This window comes from Solea solea, chromosome 5 (genome assembly GCF_958295425.1).
Source record: "Solea solea chromosome 5, fSolSol10.1, whole genome shotgun sequence".
NCBI lineage: Eukaryota > Metazoa > Chordata > Actinopteri > Pleuronectiformes > Soleidae > Solea > Solea solea.
Window position 1 is genome coordinate 2,572,072 of NC_081138.1, and position 25,748 is coordinate 2,597,819.

At 39.1% G+C, this 25,748-nt stretch overlaps 1 long non-coding RNA gene across 1 annotated transcript in view; it reads left to right on the top strand.

Annotated features, from left to right (window-relative positions):
- LOC131459316 (uncharacterized) overlaps positions 1–25,748 on the top strand; it is a 233,381-nt gene that overhangs the window by 23,828 nt on the left and 183,805 nt on the right. Inside the window, exon 3 of the long non-coding RNA XR_009240235.1 lies at positions 21,344–21,404. This is a non-coding gene — a long non-coding RNA (uncharacterized LOC131459316). The remainder of the gene's footprint in view (positions 1–21,343; positions 21,405–25,748) is intronic.

Consider the following 25,748-nt stretch of genomic DNA (forward strand, 5'->3'; position numbering starts at 1 on the left):
CATTATATCAGCAGAAGTGGGAATGACTTGTTCAGACAAAACCCTGGTGAGACCCCCCGATGTCTCAAAAACCATGGGTGCCTCTTGCCGTGACTTTCAAAGATGGCAGAAAGTGCTCCAATGAGAGAGCCATGCATTATTAGCTGACAGCCACATATAAATAATAAGGCACATAATGCCGAGTGTGAGTGCCTGGGTCCCCACAAGGACGCTCAACAGGTGTGGCCCTCGTTGCTGCAGTTCCATTTTGTTCAACAAAGAGCCCACGACTTGTGTCTGAAAGCTTTGCCTGATCATTCTTTTATGTGCCACTTCCCCGATGCACAACATTCACAGGACCTCATGATAATAGGCTCGTCGGGACACAGAGAAAGGAGCGAGACGCTTGTCAGAGTGGATACATCCCCGTCCGACCCGGGGGACATGGCTCAGTGCACGACACATCAGTTACAGGACACCAAGAGAACCCCCCGTCCTCCCTTTCTCACAGGCTAATGGTTGTCAGGTTAGTGAGGGCCTGTGCTCTTGTCTAGACCAAGCTTGTTGTCATGTGAAATCCATTAGAGGTCGCAAGCACACAGGACGGGTGGTCGATTGATAAGGCAGGAGGAGAAGTGAGGCAGAAGCAAGGGGAGAAAAGAAGCGTTTTATCTCCAGACTGTACTGTACTCTCCATCAGGACTTGTTAAAGCCAACTGAAGTAGAGTGGAAAATTGATGGAGATGTCTTACGTTATGATTGTACTTCTGAGCCACGGGTTGTAAGTTTTTATTCTGAAATGGCCAGAAAATTGAAAATAGTCTCCGGTGTAAGCCAAAACATGTCAAATGGAAGCTCGACTGCTGCCTACACAGAGAAAAAATGGGGTCTACTTTAGTTTTTCATCTTAAAAATGGCCATATAGACTTAACTGTCACTTTATTAGGTACACCTTAGGTGTTTGGTTTTGTGGTCTATCCTTTCTATCATCTTCTCCTCTAACCTCCAGCATCAACGAGGCTTGTTTTCCTAGAGAACTCCTGTTTTTTTAGATCATTCTGTGAAAACCAAACCCCATCAGATCAGCAAAACTCTAGGCTGTTGTGTCTGTCTTGTTTCTTCCACATTCTGATGTTCAGTTTGAACTTCAGCAGACCGTCCTGACCATGTCTACATGCCTCACTGGATTGTGTTGCTGCCATTTAACTGGCTGATTAAATAATTGCAGTAATGAGCAGTTAAATGGATTTACCTAAGAAAGATATTCCCAATTCCTTTATTATAATTGCCAGTGGTACATTCTAAGTCGTTCACTCTTCCTTCCTTTTGTTTTTAATAATCAATGCCCGTCTTCCAAAAAAATGCAAACTTCTTATTTAGCTCATTTCTCAAGACTTGACACCGCTACAAACTATTGAAGGAGCATTAGCTTCAGTGACAGCACACTGAGTCATACTGTGGGTTTCTTAATTAGATGAATTCACAGACAGTTTACTGGGAAGCCACCAGATCGTTGAGACCCCATCCATGTGCTACTCATTTCCTGCTTTTGTTATTTATTTATTATAGGCCTACTCTTGCATGAGGGCCCTCGTGAACAGTACATCATCCTTCTGACAAATCAGTCAAAATAGCTGCATAATTTCCCCCCCCTTCTCTTCTCCGCCGCTCTCATGCTGCACATTAAGGAGTTTCTTTTTTTTTTTTTGTTTAAAGTGTCAAACGTGTCATTAATAATGAATCTTGCATTCTATTTTTCATGGTCGTTTCACTTTGTATATGAATGATAATCACTATCTTTCACCGCGACACAAATGCTCAAGGCGGTACAATATATTTTGAGAAAGAGATACATACTTTTGTCTCTACTTAATATTATATAATAGCAATGAAGCGAGAGGACGTGCGATATAATGCTCGTATTTAATTTTCCACTTCAGTTTACTCATTATTTATTTATTTCAGTGCATTTTTCAATAGTGTACAGTCTTTTACATTCGCATTAAACTAAAACAACTTTATTAGTTGTCATTTGTATAGTTTTGAATCTTGTGTGCAAGGATTGAGCCGTGCAAACAGTAGCTGCATAAATAATTTATGCTTCATCCTGGCTTTAATAAGTAATTTTGTTTGTCGATGCCCTTGTTTGCTTACATATGTGCGACGGCAGACAGTTGTTTTCATTGCATTGTCTGAAACGGGTGCATTCAGCGACTCTTTTGAAGGATGTTACCGAGTTGCCTGTGATAATTAGAGAGCTGTGACCTTCTCATTAGAGCCAGGAGGCTGCTCGTTCTCCCTCGCCCTCCCTTCCACTCTCACGCTGGCCTGCCACAGGACAATCAGTATATCAAAGCAAAAATATTTATAAAAGCTGAAATTACAAAAACACACAGCACAACCTTTGAATTACAGCCCTTAATATATGCAGAGTCCAATGAATCACTACGCTTAACCCCCCCCCCCCAAAAAAAATCCTTCTCATCCTGCTCGCTTGTAGCTTAAATTTTTCATTACAAATTTCCAGTGCTTCAAAGTATCATTTCAGAGCTAATCCGTTTCTTCTCCTCTGACAAAGACCCATTAAAAAAAAATAAACTGCTGCTTTGTTTTGACCTGCTACGCTCCCCGTTGTTTACATCTAAATGTCAGAAAATGTGGGATTAAATAGAGTGGAGCTCATTCACAGGGAAGAATAAGAGGGGAGAGGACAGCAGATTCATTTTAGATAACATTTTAGGGCTTAACTGATTGCAATTTAGTTGATTAATTGAACATTATTTAAAATATCATACATACTGTTCGTGTTGCCCATATACATTCCTATCCTTGCATGAGATTATTGCAGTTCATATTTTGATGGTGTCTTGAGTTAAAGCTCCATCACTTTTCCAAACTAACACTGTGATTATTGACATTGAAAAATGATTTTCGAAAAAAAAAAAGGTTTTGATTCTCTGCCAGAAAAAAAAGTAATCAAATATTTCCTCCAACTCAATGAACATTGTTACATTACACAAGCTTAAAGGTTGAATAATAATGTCCAATATTTTGTGTGCGTGGTCTTTACACAGGCTGTTTTAAAAATGTAAGAAATCTAACAATATATCAAACTCTTTATTCAGTGGATGTTGATGATGTGGCTGGTCGCAAACATCGCGCTACACATCCTGCTGTTGAATTCCGTGCTCCTCCACTGAGTGACAGTTCATTGTGGCAACAGATAATCATAATTTTAGCTAAATAAATAAGTTAAATGTTCATGCTACCAATGCATGGCTGCCCTCTGCTGGAATCAAAATTAACACTTCTATCATTTATGTATTTTTATATACATATAAATATATATATATATATATATATATGCACATTAATGTGATTATAATATAACTTTAGGGAAGCTTGCCTTTCAATGTACTTTCTTCTCTTTGTGGCAGATACATTACAATTCCAGTTGAAAAGTGTTGACATAATCCTGATGCATGTTCTGTAAGCTCACTCTCATTGTATATAAGTGAGATGATTTGTAAAGAGACTTCAATGCCCCAAAATTCATCCCCATGACAAACCATCAGTGATGGAGTACCTTGATTAGAAGCCATTACTTAAATATTAATGAATTATACGTGGAATAATAAATATTCCACGTTATGTGGGTAATTATAACTGTAATGACACGATAAAAAATAATTTTCCACCTTCATACATAATTCCTATCACATACATATGTTGATTGGAAATGGCATGAGGTCAAAATCATTTATTGACTCTAATCAGGGCATAACTGATTGTCATATGGAGAAGGTTTTTTATTTTATTATTATTTTTCTGTTGTTTTGTACTCTTGGATGTCGATGGTTGTGATCACGTCGTCTTCATCCTCAAACCTGCAGCTGAGTGAAAGACAAATGCCAGAGCTGGTGTTAGACAAACTGCGTTTAGAGCGAGGATTCCGAGTTGCTGTGCCACCCAAACCAAGTCATTAAGCTCCTCCGACACCTGCACACTTTCCTCCTACGTAAAGAGCTGTATAAATTAATCACACACAGCCTTATGCACTTTGATGCAATTTATAATGCACATTAATGAGGGCTGACAGCTGTAACTAAAAGGCAGAATGATCACTTACAATTCACATAAAAATCACAGTGCAATAACAAAAATCATTTGCATGACTCTTTTCCCTGTCATGCTCTATTTTCATCTTCAGCCGGCTTTGATTCCTGCTGTTTTATCAGAGGCCAAATCCATGTGAAAAGACTAAATGATCTGCAAATTGATGCAACACTCAGCCTGTGTATCACTCCAGAGTGTGAGCTCTAATTGTGCATTGTGTGAAGGTATGGCATTGGATGATAAAAAGGCTTTACTCCACACCTCATTTCAATCTCAATGTCTTATCAGTTGCCTTTGTTAAGTCTCTGCTTGTTGATGGGCTTTCATAAGTTACACAGTTAACACTTTATTGCTAATTACATTTTTCCACGTGTTTTTCCCCCCCACCCCACACGAGAAACTTTCCTTTTGTTGTGCTGTATTCCCGTACAGAATCAAAGTGGAATTGCATTTACAATCAAACATTGTGTGCACATGAAAACATCACGAGGAAAACCATTTGAACTGACCTTCAGAGGTGCTAATTAAATTTTGGGCGTGTGGCGATGGTATAACTGATTTCATTCTTCATTATGGCCTGTAATGACATTTCTCAGCTGTCAAAAGCATTGCAGGGGGTTTCGCTTGTGAGGTTTAGGATGAATTAACCATTATACCAACACAGAGACAGCATAACCACAAAGGAGGGGTAGGTGGGCGGGTGGGTGGAAGCGCAGAGTTGTGGATTCACTGACCGATGTTGAGCGTTTACTGCAAAAACACGTTTAGCAAAGCTTGCTAAAAATGGCTTGGCTTTTGCCGCGCAGTTAATTAGAACAGGACATAAATGACCTTCATGATAGCGGAGCAAACCCATATGTCTTTGCCCTAATAAAAGGCTTTAATGGGATCTTAACGATTTAATTAAGATGTCGGTAAGCGCGTAGGCCGGCGTATCTACAGTGGAGGAGCCGGAGTGACAGATATACAGTAACACTACAAGAAGACGCGATGAAACTCTGATTTACAGAACACACCGACTGTTGTAAAAGTAATGGCATTTTAAGCACTGGTTCATTTGCACACAGATGGACTGGAGGATTGAAGACATGTGACATCATAATGTGACAATCATTTCACATAAATACATTGTTACATGAACTGAAAGGACAATAACACTTTAATGTAATCAGTAAATAAAAGTTAAATGCTCAAAAACCATTGAAACTTAATTTTTTGATCCAAACATTTCATCCAAAAGTATTTCAAATTTAGTTTATACATAATTTTTTATTTAAAATATAAAAGTACACTGAAGTGTCAGAGCTTTTGTGTGTCATTTGTCATGCGAAACTGTTATATTTTATTATTACATGAACGAAAAAGAAGAAAATTGGTCAAACATCGGCTCATCGACCCATATCTGACTAGAGCTGAAACGACGAATCGTCAACTATTTTGAGAACCGATTAATCGGTTTGAAGCTTTTTTTCATGATTAAAACAAGATTTCTGATTGTTTCATAAATGTGAAATATTTTCGTTGTTTCTTTAATTCATAAAACAAAGACAAAACAAGACATTGGAGAACATCATTTCCAGTTTTCTGACATTTTATGGACCTAACAATTACTCGATTAATCGTGAAAATAATCGTTAGTTGCAGCTCTATATCTGATAAAATTGAAACTGTAATAGACACAAAAGATTAGTCCCATATTTTCATGTGTTCATCCTGTTTTGTCGGGCTTTATTTCGGTACAGGATTAGATTGGATGTAGGCTGAGAAAAGGAAAAGGTGACTGACACACTTAAATGGTGCTTTCCCTGGGGGATGGATGTTGATCTTGTCTTTCTTGTAGATTTCTCCCCTCTCCTCTTTATCCATCTGTCTGTTGGTCTGTGTATTTTGTGATTGTACAGAGGGGACCTGAACCCACAAAGTCCAGTAAAATGTGGTCGGCCTCAGTTCTTTCTGACACGCAGGAATTCAGTTAAAGTTCACCAGGCTCCTCCATTAGATCTCTTTGTAGCCAAGGAAAACAAACTACATCCGACTTGAGACCACATTGATTTAGATGGAAGTTGTGCTGCGGGAGAGGGACATTCTTGCAGATCAACAACATTTGAAGTAGCCTCCACTGAAAACATGAACTCATGCTTAGTAGTTTGCATAATAATACATTTGCAAGAAGCTCCTACTGTGTGTTTATGTTATATAATACTTTATAATACTCTATTTTCTAGTTTCTCAGTAGATTTGTTTTGCATTTCTTATCTTACAATGTTGTCGTGAAGTGTGGACATGCTGTTAGATGGAGAAATATCCCTGCAAGATGCTGATCAGTTGGATTCATTCATTCATTCATTCATTCATTGTCTACCGCTTTAATACAGGGCTGCTGGTGCCAATCCCAGCCGACATAGGGCGTAATACGGGGTACACCCTGGACTGGTCGCCAGTGCATCACACGTCCAACGTAGTAGCTGTGTCTCAGTCCACGGTCTGGATCCTCCCAAGTGTGCAGCCAACGGAGGAGGTTACTGTATCGGCTGCTCACTCAGGAGGAGACAGAATTCATGCGTTGTGTAAAATAAGACGGTTAACCCACACAATTCATCGGGTCCCCTTCTTCTTCTTCTTCTACTCGTAATAGAATCTGACAGGCTGCACACTGAGAGGTTAAACGGCGCCCTCCACAGTTCAAAGTCCAGAATCATCGTTCTTCTGCCTCTCAAATTTAAATATAGCTGATGTAAAATTCATATACTGTATATAAAATACTGTTCATTTCATTTTTCAGTTCTACTTTTGTATTGTACCAGTTTCATTAGTTTTATTCAGACTTTTACTAAACTACCTACTATAGCTTAATAAACTGAAAAGGGTTATCAGAACAAATAAGGCGGATACAACTCGAGTCTCTTTATGAAGTTTTATTGCACACACACACACACAAGAAACATTCACACACTCGTTAACCTGTCTGCCACAGCTACACTAGCCTGCGAACAGTCTTAATTAATTAGTGAGAGAGTTAGGTGTTAGTTAGATAGTTAGGTTGTAAACAAACGCAAAAACCTGAATTAACCAACAAAAGTATACAATTATTCATGTGTCATTCCTTCTTGTTTTGAGATACTAACTGCTAAGGCCAAACCTGGTGGTGCCTCAATGATATTTGACTGTTTTTGGTGAATTTATATACGCAATATAAACACTTACCTAATGCACAGTTTCAGTGCATTGAATGAGTCGATTTTGGTCACTGCAGTTTGGAGAATACATACATTTCACAACGAGGCCCTTCATACTGTTGCACTTGTAACCCATCGTGCTTGGTGGCGTGGTGACGGTGGGAATTCATTGAGAATGGTGGTGGTTTCTGGGTCATGGGGACCTCGTGTCCTCCTTAATGCTCCTCCATATGAGGCCGACCAAGTGAACCACCAGCGTCTTTGTTAAATATTCATCCCCTGTCAATAATTAAATGCTCATTATTTGAACCTGAAGAGTGCTGTGATTCCAAATTTAATGTGCTTCTAATGCATGGGGTGATAAGGCATGCTTAATAGCGAGGCTGCATGATGAAAGGTCGACACCGTACAGTGGTGCCCATTCTTTTTCACTTGAACAGGTAGAAAGAATCCATGTTTTAAATGAAAAATTTAACACCGTTGTCCAGACTTTTTTTTTTTGAAGAACATCAGAGGTTTTTGTATTCTATGACTGTACAAGAGTTTGAACAAATGTCAGAGAAAGGAAGCTTGTTATCTCAGGCCGTTTCAATTGAATCCTCTCTGAAAGTGAGTTACTCTTTTTTCCTGTTCTGATCTGTTAGTGGAACTGCCACGGCACCATCAGCTCCCACACCGAAAATAATGACGCATGAGCCAATTTAGGTGATAAGATACGAGCGGGGCATGAATGCACAAATATACAATAAATATGCAAACAAGACGATCTATTACCCAAGGGCAAGAGGCTCACATGATAATACAAGTATTGTCCTGCAGCTGTGTGGCACTCGCATCAATTAACTCCGGGAGGAAGTCAGTGCATCAACAATCTTTTGCCTCTTTCTTAAAACTTCAACGCATTTCTAAATACATAATCATTTCCTGCTTTGATGTCAGGCATTTTTCATTGTTTGTTGTTATTATGATCTTCTCGATGAACAACTGAGGATTACCCAAGCGTTTTTGTTTTTTTTACCAATGGTTTGGTGTGTGCGTGTGTTCTCGTATGGCTCAAGGACCTGTCTGTGTTGTAAACACAGGGAGGGTAAACACACAGGCAGCTTGTATTCTCCATTGTTATTATCCTGTTTGTATAATTAGCCTTATAAATTGCTCACATCAAAGGCACCCTATCTTGAAATACTCCCATGTCTCTGTTCAAATGAAGGAGAATGGAGTTCATTCCGCTTCCCACTGAAACATGTCACGTTTCGACGAAGCATCAGGGTTTTAGTGGGAAAATGGAACCAAAAGTGCTTTTTTTTGTCAAGCAAGTCTGCAAGCATCAGTTAGAGGATGACCTACATGAGTCAGCCAATTACTCATATGTATATATATATATATATCTATATATACAGGATATATTGTCAATTTCTTTGGCTGATTTTCTTTTCCCCCTTCCATCTGACAAAATATGTTTAATTCTAATAAATGATGCACAAATTTGCTTAAATTAAATAAAAATTGTGTCCAAATTATATATTTAAAATTAAATTATTGTACTCTATATTAAATACATGAAAACCTTTTGGAAGAAGAAAATAAAAAGTGTTGTTTCTTAGAACAAACATTGTAAATTTGCAAAAATAAGTTCAATGAAAAAAGAAAATGGTTACATTACTTAAGTAACACCCAAATCCGTTGAGTTCATCTAAATTAAAGTAATTAAGTTGTTTTCATTTACCGGTTAGCTTTAATTTGAATTAACTTAATAATTACAGTCAGCCATTTTTGTTTTTTTAAGGCAGATCAGCTGATTAATTATTAGATAAATGGCTGGAGAAGATTCCAGAAATCTAATCTTACTAGCTCCTGTATGCACAAATAAAAAGTCATTATAATTTGAATGCTGTGTTTCCGGATCGCTCCCCCCAAGTCCATCAATTCCCTCGCAGGAAGGACCTTTGCCCCCCCCCCCCCCCGTCATCTTCCAATCTTCCAGCTCTTCCCACATCGTGCCGACATGGTGAATATTGCAGTACTTTCATATTCAGGTTAGAAAAAATATCTACAGTGCATTTAATGACCTTAATAATGCGTAGTAAGTGTAAGGACAGGAAAGTGCAGGGGAGTACAGTATGTGCTGATTCTGCTGCACTCTGAGACGCTGGCGTGAACAATGATGGCTTGGCAGCTGGAAGTGAAGTGAGACAGAAAGTGTCAGTGGGGGTTTGCACAAATATGATTGACAGTACCAAAGCTGCCTCTGCCATCAATTTAATGGTAATTATTATTTAATGTATATTACTTAAAAGCATATGCAAAATTGAGATTTAGTCACAAAAAAACACGTTTTATGTGGTATTTAAAGAATAATATGCATAATATATTGCTTGTTAATATTTATGGCAAAGAAGTTCAAGCATTTCTTGTCTTGAGCCCGTGCTCGGCTGAAAGCGTCGACTCTCATGATCTTAATTAATAACTAAGAAAGTAAGAAGGGGAAGAGGCAGCAGCACAAAACTGGAAGCTTTTTACACAGAGGAGAAAAACCTGCCAGGGGGAATTTATCTCAGATTCAGATTCACTTATGTGTAAGAACAAGAGACTGGCGTCCTTCAGGGTATAATTCAACATGACACACTGCAAAAAAAATATATATTTTTTTTATCTCTATTCACTATAGATTTGAAAAGGAAATAAATGTGTTCAGTGTTTGTGTGAAAGCAGAATTTTTTTTCCATTTAGGATTCTGTAAATTGGATTGTATTTAATGCACCGACACCAAGTGTGTTTCATGATCCCTTTTTCATTTTTCGGCAAGGTAAAACCACGCATAGTGAGAGGTGAAGAGATTGATGAAAGAAATGTTCTGATAGATAATACTGCATGGCAGCCATTACATTGGTTTGTCAAACAAGACCAAATGAACATGTGCACCTTTCTCTTTCAGTTACGAATCAAAGTCTACTAATATACAGATTTGTGACATCTGTGACATCCCTGCCCTCTAACTTACATAATATGTAAGTTAGACTGAGCCGAGAGCTGTTCATGCCACACTACCTCACAGAAAGACGGCACAAAACAAAGGAGGCGTCAATGAACAACACATGGCATTGATTTGATGTGATTTGACGTGATTTGACGTGATTTTGACCTGCTGGGGTGGGAGTGAAACAAAAAGAGGAGTCACGATACAACAGCTTAAATATGATTTTTGGCAAATGAATGAATAGAATAGAATAAGCTAACTCGGCTGAACTTGACTTTGTGACCTACTGAACTAACGCAATACTCAGTTGTCAGATCGCACAATTCCAACTGAACAGTGTTGCATCAGTGTTGTTTGAATTGATTTCAAATCAAAATCGCAGCTTCAAGCAACACAATTAGTGAATTGCAAAGGCTGCAATAAACCAGACGATAACGCTCATCTGAGCCGGGGTTTGTACTTTATTTCCAATGTAGCAGTCTGTTGTCTTCAGGTTCTCATCCTTGCAGTAGAATATTCATTTATTCATTGTCTACCACTTTATCCTCCACATCAGGCGATAGGTGGGGTCACATCCTGGACAGGTCACCAGTCACAATCACAGGGCCAACACACACACACAAACAACCATTCACTCTCACATTTACAATGTCCAATTAACGTATTCATGTTTTTGGACTATGGTAGAAAAAAGGAGTAACCGGAGAAAAACTACGCACACATTGGGAGAACATGCAAACTCTTGGTTGAACCGGGATTTAAACTGGTGACCTTCTTGCTGTGAGGCAACAATGCTAGCCACTATGCCACATTCTAATTCAAGTTGCATCCTTGGTATCTGTCAGAAAAATTGCTTTTAGGTGTTTTCCTCACTTGCTATAACCATAGTTGTCACCTGATCTGACTGGAGGGTGAATATTTGTTAGATAACTTTGTGTGACCATTTGGTCCAAAATAGTCATATGACATAAGCACTATTGTAACACAATAATTTGTAGGAAACAGAATGATTTGTGTATGATTTAGATGTTGCACAGTTTCTGTCGATACTTCAGAATCATTAGCCCCTTACTCTGGGTTCATCTTCCTTACCTGGCAGTCTGAAGTGATTGAAGAAGTGTCAGGAATGAGACCTGGTGTGGTCTTCTGCTGCTGTTTAGAGATGATCTTCATACTTTTGTTGCTGTGGTTACTTGAGTTACTGTTTCTTTCTATCATTTCAAACCACTCTGGCCATGTTCCTCTGACCTCTGGCATCAACAAGTCGTTTTCGCTCGACAGCCTTTCTTTCTTATTCTGATGCTTGTTTTTGGACTTCAGCAAGGTCGTCTTGACCACGTTGCAGTTGAACACGTGTACCTAATAAACTGGTATAGAAACAATGCAGTTGCTCCTCAAATAAAAACATAGTGCTATAAAAATGGTAAACTCCAGCGTGTGGATGTGCTGGCAGCTCTCTGCTTATTATCTCTTTGTTCTATTACTGTCAAGATGAGGATGCAGCCGGAGAGCGTGATTGACACTTAGATGAGGGTTTGACAGTCTGTCATCACTCACACTCAAACCCTGTGTTAATATAATTAAATTATAAATGAGCGCATGAATATTAAATCAGTATGGGAGAGTTATTAGGGAATTCAGTGTTACTTTTCCAGCATCAACAATTCTGCCATTTTAATCAGCAGCGCGGGTTCAGTTTGATTCGCGGCTCAAACACAATGCGAGGGAATTCCGGCACAACATGAGTCAGTTTCTACGTCATCATTCTGCCCCTTTAAAGATAGAGGTCACTGTGACACACACACACACACACACACGAGGACTAAAGAAAACAAAAACAGTTTCGGAGAGAGGACAAGGACTAAAGTTGTGAGAAAAAAACCCCACAAATCTGCTTTGCTTATTTTGTGTAAACCCCCCGAGGGAGAGAGAGACCATGAACTGACAGGCTCTATGTAATTCTTGACAGAGGAAAACTTTGTATACAGACAGTCTCAGCAACATGTTATTAAAAAGATGAGCATGGCCATGGAAAATAAATAAATAAAGAAAAAAATACTGATTAAATTTTAAGCAGCCGGCGGGCCGATAGTTTGCCTGAGGCGTATTTGTCAGTTTCAAAGGGTGTTTTTATTAATTTTGTATTTTGCATTTTGTTAGTGGAAAGAGCTTACTCCACCGGGAGCGCCACAAGCTATAGCCAGCAGAGCCTATAGCAGGGCAAAGAGAGATGCAGAGCATGCCAAGCAGATCCTAGACACTTAGAGAATGAAATCAGGTCTCGATCACCCACATAACCCATAAAGACCCCCGAGCCTACACCAACACACACACACACGCTCAAACACAATGCACACTCTCACCTATGTGCTATGTAAATAATACAAAGCAAACTTCTGTCATCAGCTATTAGCGTTAGATTGTTTTTATCTCTATCCTATTGTAAATATGCAGCTGCACACTGCTGCAGCAATAAACAGCAAATCTGAGGATGCTGACTTTCTGCTCAGGACTTTAATTCTTTAACCTCACCTTCTGGTGTCTTTGTGTGTCCCGTCACGAGTCAAGGCTCATGGAAGTCTGTTAATTGTTAATTATTAATTATTTTCATCGTCACGGATCGGGCTCCCTGTCTCAATTAAACACCTTAAATGAATAAAACTCATCACACTGAATTTCTTAGTGTTGAGCAGGGATTTTTTTCAGGTTTTCAGGCGGCTCAGGTGCCGTCTGGATCACCTCAACTTCACCTGGTTCACTGACTGTCTCTCTGCTCGGCTGTCTGTTTGTGTGTTTGTGTGAGGCAGACTCACACGAGAGGATTTTCAATACTGACTTGATTTTAAAAACGTGGGGGAGAGACCACAGACCCAACGAACCCATTGTAACCCATTTTCAATGTTTTAATCCTCACAGAAACGTGCATGATTTTACGACTTCAGAATATAAACAGACATGGACGCAGCCTGTTAATAGCCGTTGGAAGATGGAATCAACTTGGCTTGTACAAGTTACTGTTGTAAACGACTCGCTCTCATTGATTATTGTTGGGTTCTGCTCACGCCCCAGTTGTGTTCAGTCGTAAATATCCAACATGTTTAATAGAAATCGTGTCTGTTAACCGCTCACACTGCAGGATCATTTGGTCAGATCATCTATTCAGTTCAGCCTAAAGCAGGAAAGCACTCGCGATTGTCAGAAGACACAGATTGGGACCGAAATCCAGGCTAATTACCATCTAGTGTGGGGCGGGCGTAAGATGACGGGATGAGTCCTGTCCTCAGTCACTTATGGGAAAACATACCATGCATTACAACAGAGAGAGGATTCAAGGCCTTTTGTGTTTCTTTTGTCAGTGAAGCAGGGATAAAGTAAAGATAAAGTAGAAATAATAAAACACGGTAGACAATATTCAACACCTTTTTCTTTTTGAAACAAGGTTAAGGAGCTGTGAAATGTTTACATTTTGACATAATGAACTAAACATTTGGAGGTAGGATGAATCGACGTTTTGTCAAAAATGTCAGTATAATCAATAGAGCTGTGCAGACGATTCAGTGTATATCAATGAAGTGTATATGCACTGTTTCATGTGTTTAAATCCACATTTTTTATTACTGAATTGTTGTATTATGTGGCACGTGTCATCCTGTGGTCTTAACTGAGGTTTCATCCCCGTTGCGTGGGACACAGGAAAGCCATACATCCATGTACAGTGCCAACATATAAAGCACCAAACAGAACTTTGAAAATCAACAAAATGTTTAGAAAATGTCAGGAAAAAAAGTGTTGTGTTATGTAAATAATGTGGAACGCGTGCTGTACCTGCTGAATAAGGAAAATCTCTCTATAAGAGAAACCTGGACTCTCTCAAAATGCAGGCAGACGGCATCGAGCAGCATTGAACACTGAGCAGCAAAGGCTGGCCTCGGGCTATAATTTGTTGAAGTTTCACCTGCTGCAGGACTGATGCAAGTGTGAAGACAAAGCTTAGCCAGTCCGTCTGTTTCTCTCTCTCTCTGTGTGTGTGTGTGTGTGTGTGTGTGTGTGGGGGGGTTTTACACGTATACCCTGCACTTGGCAGTTTTATTTGAAATTGCTAGCAGTTGGGTCAGGTAAGCCTCCCAAATGCACCAGCAGCTTTAATCATCTTAAAAAAGAAATAGCCGTTGAGGCGTTTGATGACGATTAGGAATGTGTGTTGCATCTTCAAAAATCATCTTTCATTCCCAAATACTCATAAAGCATTTGTGTCAGATCAGTCAGCCGGAGCAGCTTGAAGTAGATGCTACTTTGTTGTGTAAAGGTGAAGGAGTTAATTAGGTGATGAGGAGGTGACTGATGCTATGTATATACAGCACACGTGACAGGGAGAGAAGCCAAGTGGGCTGCTAATCATGCCCTCCACCCTCGTACGCGCGCATTCATCTCCAACCGTACGCGTTTGAAGTCATGGCTGTCAGGAGCTCTGTGACATGCACTCACTTTTATTGGATTTCATGGAGAAAGTAAGCTTTGTTTATTATAGTTGATCTTGAATACATCTCACATAAAACACTAAATTACATTTAAGTGAGGTGTTCAAAGAGCCTCATTTTAAATTGGATGATACAGGCTTCTTTTTACTGTCTTTTTCCCCCCCTCTATATTGTATCAAGGAGTCTGTCATTTAAGGCTGTGCATGTTACAGTGAACACAAGGGTGATAAGGTATCACACTTGATGAATTATTAGATGAATCGATGATTAAATTGATCCATCTTGAATAATTAAAACAAGTTCTCTGATTTTTCAGCGTCTTAAATGTGCATGTTTTCTGTTTTATTTGCGCCATGTGAAAAGAAAGAAATCATTAAAACAAAAATAATGTTGTTTTACAGACAAAAGAACATCATCATTGTCCAGGTTTGGTAAACAGTGATTGACATTTGCAGACCAAACAGTTCTCGTTTAATCGAGAAAAATTGAATAACATATTTGTTGACACGAAATTATTTTCTATATTTTCTGTATTTCTGAACATGAGAAAAACTTTCTTCTAAGACAAAAAACATGTTGAATTAAGTTGAAATTTTTATTCCCTTCTTTTAAACTAATTCCCACTTTTTTATTGAACATACTCGGCACATCTCAGTTTTTGCTGTAGAACAATGTTTTTCTCAACAGTGTGGAAGTCTCTACAGGAATTAAAAAAGATTTCTCCACATGATGAAATTTTTACTTTTCTCTTCAGGAAACACTGATGTTTTTGCTGCAGTAGTTTTTCTCTGGGACTGGAAAACAGCGCCAGCTTTTACTCCCTAATGTGCCGTGTGTGCCTTTGGCAGCACAGGTGCAGGTTCACCGTCTTTCCTCACTTGAGCTTGGTTTTTAAGTGTTATAAAAACCCTGTTGTTATGGAGATGCTCTGAACCAGTTCACGGTTCATAAATCGTCCAGTGTCGGAATCACTCAGATTGTTGCACTTGGCCAAAGTTCCTGATTCCAACACATCAACTGTAACAGCTGTGAATCCCAGGTGTCATTGTAATGACATAATTGGTGTTACTCACTTCACCTGTCAGAGGTTTTGACATTGTGCCTGGTCGGTGCACGTCAACTCTAATATTCAGTGTATCGCAGAGACTCGAGAGAAGCTTAATCCCTCATTGTCTGCCATTAAAAGCAAGTGTTAACAGTTTGCACTGATTTATATCGTAATAGCTACTGATTGCTTGCAGAAGTGAGTTAATTGATCACAGCCAGTGATCCAAATCCAAATCATAGCAAGCAATTAGGATCAAACCTCAAAAACCATTATGAATTAATGAAGAAGGTAATAATGAATTATTAATGACAAAGAAATTACAGACCTGACACATTGTGTGTTGTTGATAGATGGATGTGCAGGAGGAGAAATGAATTGAGTTCAACCGTAAGTGATAATTACCTCCTTATAATTCTCTTCCTTTAAAAACTGATGGATTTTCTTTTCTTTGCGTGGTGGCTGTCGTCTTCTGCATCTGTTCCGAGGCCAAGCAGGAAATGAGATGTTTGATTAGCAACTAGGGGGCGAATCTGCAGTTTGAATGGAAGTCTATGGGACAATTGGTGTAATTCTCACTTAATTCATAATGCCAGTTAATCAATCACTATTTTTAGCTCTTCCTCAAAATAACATGTCTGATTTGTAAAATGATAAAAGTCTAACTGTTATGGGTGACATCATGGTTGCATACTCTTTTTGAAAGTTTTACAAAGAAAGATCATTAAAAAAGAAATAACAATTTAATCACATTTACATTTGAGTCCCCATAGACCTTTCGACAGCAGATATTTTAAACATGTTTTCGTAGGAAAAAGCACAGGTGTTTTGTGTATAATGGCATCGTTCAGTTCAAATGACGAAGCTAAATTTGATTATTTACACCTGTGCTTTTCCTTCTGTGACCTGCAAAAATGTCTGAATGCCATGAAAAAATTGGCTCTGTTGGATAATAATTGCTGAAAATGTGGAAAAAAGTCTTGAGAAGTATGAAGTAGTGATCTGTGGAGTTATATAGTTAAAAATATATTTTTAAATCATTTTTTACTAGGCTAAGCCCGGCCCCCCCTTAGTGCCATATACAAGAGTCATTGCATTAGCCGCAAACGGAAGAGTTCTGCTCTCAAAATACTGTAAAAGTTATAAAGACAAACAATACATTTGAGACATGATTTATATACATCAACTTTTTCCTTTTGGTCTTCATGGCTGTGTGATAGCATGATGAGCAACCGTGCTGATCAGTTAATGTTACGACAGAAAAGTGGTGTCACCAATCATATTGATACCATTTTTTTTATGTGTAGCATTTTTTTATAATCAGTCAAATTTGACTGAATGATTAAACGTGAAGGTCCCCCAATTGGGGGATCCAGAGAAGCACTTAGTGAATAATAGGGGAATACTGCACTAAACAGGAAAGAATTAAAGGCTACAAGACTATATAAACATATTTTATTTTTATTTCATTTCATTATGAGTGTGCAGTTTTTGAGCAGAGGCTTAGGGTGTTTGTTAAACTCACCTTTTGCTTTTCACATTTGTTCACACAGATTTCCAATGAATTTGAAACCTGAAATCAACATTATAAGGTTACTGTGATAAGAAGGAACTGCAGTTTTATGTTTGCATACATTTTCTACCAATAAAGCTGTTTTTTAACTTCATAGCACACAGCCTTGTCTGTGCTGTAAGTAAACTGTTGTAGGAGAAAATACCACACTGACCTTTTATTTAATGTTGTCTTGTGCCTGTTGGATCCCCTGGTGTAAATGAGGTGGATCTTGAGCAATGTAATACAGAAGTACAAGACCTTGTTTCTCTGCTGTGTCTCCCAAAGCCCTTTTTACTGTCTCGCCAGTTCCCTGGCCACCTCTTGTTCTCAGAAATAAAAATAATCCGCAGACGGAGTGCAGAGTGCAGCAGTTACACCATAACAGCATTACGAGGAGCCTGACGGCAGCAGCAATGTTGTCTGAAGTGTTAACACTTAGCTGAGCAATGTGTTTGACATCGTAATGTCTCCTTCACTTGTTTAGACAACAATGAGCCAAAGAGAGAACTAACACAACAACCTCTTGCTGCTGAATTTATATCATCCATTTTTTTCCCCCTTTTCCACTATGCATTAAATTCATAAATGATTTTTGAACTCCTAATTGAACTGGTTTTATTTATTTATTCCCAGCTAAGGCTTATTTAAATGCAGTTTTAAATCTCTTGTTTCCCCCTCTTGTCTCTGCTTTGGTGAATGGGGGGAATTCTTTACTTAATTCCATTAACTGCATTGCTGCTCAATCTTTGGCGCCCTGAGCATCACTGCTGTGGCTTGGCTGTCTTTTAGCAGTTCTGCTTCAGTGCTCTTGGATAGAACATGACAGTTACATTAATGTATCCATGTAAATTGCTGTCTTCATGTAGGAAACAAGTAAATGGAAAAAAAGAAAGAAGCAAACATGGAACATTCATTGCCCTCGCGACAGCGGGAATTACAACAACATTAATTGTGCGGACCCCAAGCGGCCGTGTCTATTATAGTGTACGGCAGTTTTATTGGGAATCCAACCAGGATGTTGGATGACAAGAACAAAAAAAGGATAGAAAACACTAATAAGGTGGTTTTATTGTGGTATTATGTTCATGAAGCATATCAAATTGCATTAGAGGTATATTTACCACTAGTGGTGCTGTAGAGCAGTCGTTTGATTAATATTGTTTTTTATAATATTGTTATTTTTTGTGAAGGAAGAACCCTTACCCTTTATTTTTCACACTTAACGTATCCCACTTATGTTGTCGTGTGTTTTGCAGAATGTCACAGCTCATCAGAATTACAATTGGAACTACAATTTGCGCACACACAGCAATCACTGGCAGTCAATTTTACTTATGCACATCTTCACCCAGGGATTGCACTTGGGGTTGAGTACCTTTTTAATTTTTTACCAAAAAGAACAATCCAAGGATTTTAACCTTACGAACCTTACATTTAAATTTTGAAGACAATATTAATGAGTGATGATATTGACTCATTAACTTTAAGAATTTAACAGATTTAGAATTTATTAGTTAAATGACGATGTCCCCTTTTTTTGATTTAGTGAGGATAAAGTGGTTGAAAATGGATGGATAATTTCGTCTATTAGGAGTTTATGCCAGCAGAGGGCGCATATCAACCCTAGCACTAATGTAATAAACAAAAATGCTAGATAAGGCAGCCTCTAAGCTGCACAGGCTCATAGCACCGTGACCCGGGCAGAGGACAGTGCTGCTGCAGGATTGGTGCTGGTCCTTATGAACCAGTAGTTTTCAAATATATCCAACAGCTGAAACACAATAAAACATTTCCTTAGTGACAACCTCTCTCCTTTTGACTGGTGTTAATCCGTGTATCCCAGTGACATCGGTGTTTCTCCGTAGCCTGACGTTAACAATGGGGCAACACAAGTGGCTTTTTCAAGCACAGGTCTCATTGTTTTTATGCGTTTCTGTCATTTATTAACAATTGTCCGATATGTTGAATAATTTAATCAACTATCAGTCGAGGAAAACGCACAACATTTGCAGCCCTACAAGGGACAGTATATCTGTAGCTGAAGTGGCTCATAGAGCAACAGAAAAATGTCTGGAAACACATTACCTTCAGTTGTAACAAACATATACCATCATTGCGATTCTCCACATCAGCAGCAGCAGTTTGTTGACAAAAATGTTTCAGCAGCTTGTGATTGGCCAATCCCAACTCGGGATAAATGGTGGTAAGTCTGAGTGAGTGACTGATTTCGTTTTCCATTTTCAGGAATAAATAAACATGAGTGTGCTGATTTGGTTTGGTTTCCAGTTTACTAACTGGCACTAAAGGACACCCAGCTATTTTCACCAGTGGACAACCACCCCATAATATACCTTAAGAAGAGAACAGAATTATTTTGTTAACTCTCTACATGGCTGGATTAAATATATGGACAGGAGAAAAGGACTTGCAGTAATGTGTGTGAGCTTAAAAATCCAGTTCACCTCTAAAGAGTGCAGCGTGTAGTCAGTACCACAGAAAAGGCTGAGTGGGGAAGATTCTGGTCTCCATTACTACCACCACCACATCAGATGTTTATGTTACGATATAAATTTCCTTTGACCTACTTAGGGGGAACACATATTAAATTAACCCAGTCTACGCAACGTCTTACTCATGGTGTGCGTTGATTGCAAAGAGGACATTATTTATCCATACCTCCACTGGCCAAGTCAAAATTATAGACACACATAAAAGAGGCATTATAGAAAAAGTAATCACTGCCTTTGGTTCACTTTAATTGTAACAGCTTAAAATACCACTCTGATGTGTCTTAACGTTTTTGAGCACTGCCACCGGCTGTGTCAATGTGCTATATATATATATGTATATATATATATGTTTATATGTATATGTATATGTTTATATGTGTGTGTGTATGTATATATATATATATATATATGTATGTGTATATGTATATATGTTTATATGTATATATGTTTATATGTATATATGTACGTATATATGTATATACATATATATGTATATGTGTATGTATATATATATATATACATACATACATATATGTGTATATATGTGTATATGTATATATATGTGTGTGTGTGTGTGTATGTGTATAAATATATATATATATATATATATATATATATATATATATATATATATATATATATATATATATATATATATATATATATATATATATATATATATATATATATATATATATATATTATATGTAGGTTTAGTTAAATGTTTAAATGTCTTGATGAGTTATTGTCAAGTTGCCATCCATCCATCTTCTACAGCTTTATCCTCCACATGAGTGTCGTGAGGGGAGCTGTGCCAATCTCAGCTGACATGGGGCAATAGGCGGGGCCACACCCTGGACAGCTCACCAGTCCATCACATCCATATTGCATGTATTTAGACTGTGGGAGTAACCCATGCACACACAGGGAGAACATGCAAACTCCATGCAGAAAGCGGCAGGATCGCAAACGCGGGTCTTCTTGCTGCAAAGGCAAGAGTTAGATGTTGCCAATTTACCTCAAAATGTATCATCATTTCTCACAGCACTAGTTCATTGCACATTGACTAGTCAAAGCTATTTTTCTTCTTGGTCTGATGGTATTTAGTTTAATATTAGCCGGGGCAGCAGCAGTCGACAGCAGTTAACTTAAAAACAAACACATTACGTAGCACTGTCTCCTTCAGTTCAGATAAATGTCCGACTGACTGATTTGTGAGGTGCATTGACTTTGGAAATGTGTCAATTTTGGTTTAAGGAGGAAAAGAAACTTGCAATAAATCAGAATTGCAATAGAAAAAAGAGTCCACATCCAAGCATGAAATAAAATGGTGAAAAAAGCCCAAATGTCTGCCATTGTTGGTGCAATTTTTTCCAACAACAAGAAAAAAAACTTCATCATCAAAGGGTGGAACAACCTTGTCTGAGTGCTTTGTTTGTGCTGTGTGGTGTTTGAGCTGAAGGTGCATCTAAAGTCTGAGTGTCTCTGGTTTACCTCTGTTTTACAGGCAGGTTTCCAGACGTCTCTGTGGCCTCACACTGAACCGCTCTCCCCCTCAGTCTCGATGGGTGAGTGCACTGTCTTTGATATTGTATTGTATAAAGAGGAGAGGCCGTTGCTGTTTGAGTCTGAACATTGCATCTTCCGTATTATCTGTATTATAAGTTTCAGACGTTTGAGTTCCACTGCGTTAACATTAAGGTCACTGATCCTTTTCACAGCAAGGCTCTGAGTCTGAAATATAACAGTTTTAGGATGTTGAATGGAGGCTGCCGACAAGAATGAGAGATATTTCTATTATTATGAAACTGCTACAGCTTTCCTAAAGGGACCTTAACAATATTCATTTTATGCCGCCGTGCTATCCATCATGATAATGAATGGCACTAACTTATCCTGGGACATAAATCTGGCAAACTCCAACAGCACTGTGACACAGCATTTAATTACAACGCATGTCTAATTGAAAGACCCCTGGAAAATAGTGGGATGTCTCTCTGGCTGTAGCAGGGTTAAAAAAAACAACTTAATTAATTATGAGGCACCTCCCTCCCTGTTTATTCTGAGTCGCGGGCGTCGCTGCCTCAGTGAGCTGATGACATTTTCAGCCTCCCTTTCATCCTTCAGAGAAATGAATGGCGTGGCAGCAGCGTTATCAAATGAGCTGTAGAGCCAGCCAGTGAATATGTCATAGAGTGTGACTGCTCCCTGAGTGAATTGTGATTTATCTGTATGGCTCCCTCGTCATGTTAACTGACTTGCTACCCCGCCGCCAACCACACCCCCACCCTGTAGTTGACAGGCTCAGTAGATCATTTGTGGGATCTCTAGGTGAAGCGCAGGCTAATGTAGCTTGTATCCCCCCCCCCCCCCTCACCCCACCAACAGCCTCCCCCTCTGGGTTTGACCTCAGATGCCCCCTCACTAAACAATAGTATTTAAATGCAGGGATAATATTTGCGAGTGAGTGGAGGGAGAGAGAACCACCTCTAAAACTCACGGCATTTGAAATATCGACAACAGATTGACAGGGAAACGGTGGTTAGCAATATAAATGAACAAAACAATGACTTGCAGCCACAAAAATAGTGATTTTCACTCCTCTGGACAGACGTTTACAGACCCAGGATGTAAAACAAAGTGTTCTAAAAGAAGCTTTGTTCCAGCAGCCGTTGCACAATTGAACATCTTTCATCCTATTTATTGAAAATGTATAGAAATAAGAACAAATATCCACAGCACCTTCTTTATACGTAAAGAACTACTTTAACTACGTAAATAGCTAGAATGGAAGTTTGTAAAAATGTTTCCTTTTGGCAGTAGACCCAGAGAAAACACTGAGATGAGCAACAAAAGTCTTAAACTACCGTATTTTCCGCACTATAAGGCGCACCGGATTATAAGGCGCACCTTCAATGAATGGCCTATTTTAAAACTTTGTCCATATATAAGGCGCACTGCATTATAAGGCGCATAGAATAGACGCTACAGTAGAGGCTGGGGTTACGTTATGCATTCATTAGATGGAGCTGCGCTAAAGGGAATGTCAACAAAACAGTCAGATAGGTCAGTCAAACTTTATTTATAGATTACAGACCAGCGTTCTGACAACTCCGTTTACTCCCAACATGAATAAACAGCTGTTTTATGTGATGTGGTATTTCGTTTATCTTTTAACAACAGCAGGGTATAACATGTAGTGCAACATTTATATCACATAGTGGAGGGGAACTTTTCCTGGATTCAATAAACACGTAAAAAACAGTCTGATACTGTTACGGTAAATCAAACGTTAGTGCTATCACAATATAGTAACACTCGAAATAGTGCAAAGCAATAACAATATATAAATAACTCAACGTTGCTCAAACGTTAATGTCACACAACACAACACACAAAATAAACATGTAAAGCTCAAGTTATTCCTCATCCGCGAATCCCTCGAATTCTTCTTCTTCAGTGTCCGAATTAAACAGTTGGGCGAATACGGGATCCAACATGCCCGGCTCCGTCTCGTCGGCGTCGTCACTAATCGAGTCAGTGTCGCTGCTGTTGTCTAGCAGTTCAGTGACAATTCCTGCCTTCCTGAAAGCTCGGACCACAGTTGAGACTGATATATCAGCCCAGGCATTTACGATCCACTGGCAGATAGTGGCGTATGTCGTCCGGCGCTGTCTCCCTGTCTTGGTGAACGTGAAGTCAGCGGCTGCTTACCGTATTGGTCCATATATAAGGCGCACCGGATTATACGGCGCACTGTCGGCTTTTGAGAAAATTTGAGGTTTTTAGGTGCGCCTTATAGTGCGGAAAATACGGTACATCTTTTTTAAGTCCTGTTAAATGATGTTTTTTTTTAAATAATGCCAAGACTAAGTAAGGAGTATTTGCTAGATACTTGATGAACTGTAAGAATATTTTGAAGAATACTAAATTATTGATATTTGTAGCCCCGCACTTGACATCACCTCGTCAAGCTTTTGTCAAAAGTGCGACTTTCAAAACTCCCAGAAACTTTGGAGGAAGTTGCAGCCGTGACAGCTCGGAGCTGTTGACAAGGCTCTTTCTGATCCTCTTGTACAAAAAAAAAGAGATGCTCTTTAAAGTTGTTTATATGTGAAACAAGTAATTTATTCATCAGCCTTCCAGTGCCTTCTGTTTGGCGGAGACAGCGCTTACATGTATGTGGAGCAAAGGGTTGTGGGTTGTGGCGTGACAGAGGGAGGGACGAGCAAAGGGACGATTGGAAACTGTCTCGGTGAGAAAGGTGACGTGGCTTCCTAAATAATCCTTTTACCAACTCCCGTACGTTTGTCATCCACACTGGAGCTCAGGCCATGCCCCACCTGAACTTGATTAGTAAACGCCTGAATGTGAAGTACAGTGTTGAAAGGCTGCCAGCAGACACTCAGCACCAAATCAAAAGCTTCACTGAAGAATCAAAAGAGTCTTTCTCTGCATAAACATGAGAGCAATGGAGGTGGTGGGCTGCGCTGAATGTGAGCCCGTTCTGACATCCTCCAGTGGTTCCTACACAGTCACCGTGTTGTCGTTTTTTTTTTTCTTCCACCTCCACTGTCAAATTCAAACGTCCTTTTATGCCGCGTAAAAATGATTAACGCATACTTTATCCTTGGTGTTTAAGTAAAGTGGGACGTATTGTTGTAGCGTTACTCACAGTTTCAATGACGGAACATGTCGTCCTTAGGTTTGTCAGTGTGCGAACATTGTTCAACAAGAGTTGAATTCATTATAAATAACAAGTTTGCCTATGGCAAGACAAGTAAAAGCTGAAAAAGCTGGAAAGCTGAACATGAAGTACTCGTTTACTCAGATTAATATTCACTGTGCAAATGTGATGGAGCTTCATCATATGATTTACCATCAAAAATAGAATTATCAATAATAATAAAGTATAAACCCTGGGTGAGATATGCTGTGCAGCATGTTTCCTCAATTGCAGCCTTTGCAATTTGCTAATTGCATTGTTTCAAAAGCATTAATAAAGTATAAAGTATGAACTTATAAAAGATTGAATGACTTACTTCAAATCAATATTGTCTCCTATTATTTCAACGTCTGCTGCCCTGTTTGAAAACTATATACATGTTTAATCCAGGCGACAATATCACAGAGACAGTGGAACCGTGTTCCCGTCGTTGCATCACTTAAGTGTCTTTTAGTTGCAAGATAACAGCCGTCGCTGTCTCTAACACTCGTGTGCCAGTAGACCTCCATTTTCCTTCAGATGTGTTGGATGAAAAGAAAGAGATGAGCAGAGAGCGTACAGAGAGAGCGGGGGTCCACAGAAAAATGACCAGCGCGAGAGCGCGGCGGTCCCCCGTGCTGCTGTGTTCACAACAGCGAACAGACGTTCACATTAGCTCCATCTCTGTCAGCGCTGTGTCATGCAAAGAGACAGGTCATTTACATTTTTGATAAAGTGATCCTGCATTTTTTATTTGTCTCTGAAATTAAAGACTTCTTTAATCATTGTGGATGGGAGGGGACTTAGCCGACGTACTCATGTGTTTCTGATTGCATTAGAACTGATGTGGCATGGCATGATGGATATTTAATAGTTGCGCTGTCCCTCTGTATCATGTCAGGCGTCTGACACACACAGATGCTCCGGAGCGCTCCAGTCCATACAGAATTGCTTTGATTATTAGGCCTATAATCTCGGCTTTGACGTGAGAGGAGGGGTGAGGAGAGAGGAGGAGTTAAAAAAAAAAAAAAAAAAAAGTAAAGACGTGCAAAACAAGGCCATACAAGAAGTCAAAGGTTGTTGTCAAAGGTCTGAAATGAGTTTATCAGATATATGTGCATGGTAATGTGGTAGCAAACTGACATGTCATGTCTGGTTTGTCTGCAGTGCTTTCTTCTCCACATGCCTCAGAGTGGGGTCTAATTGC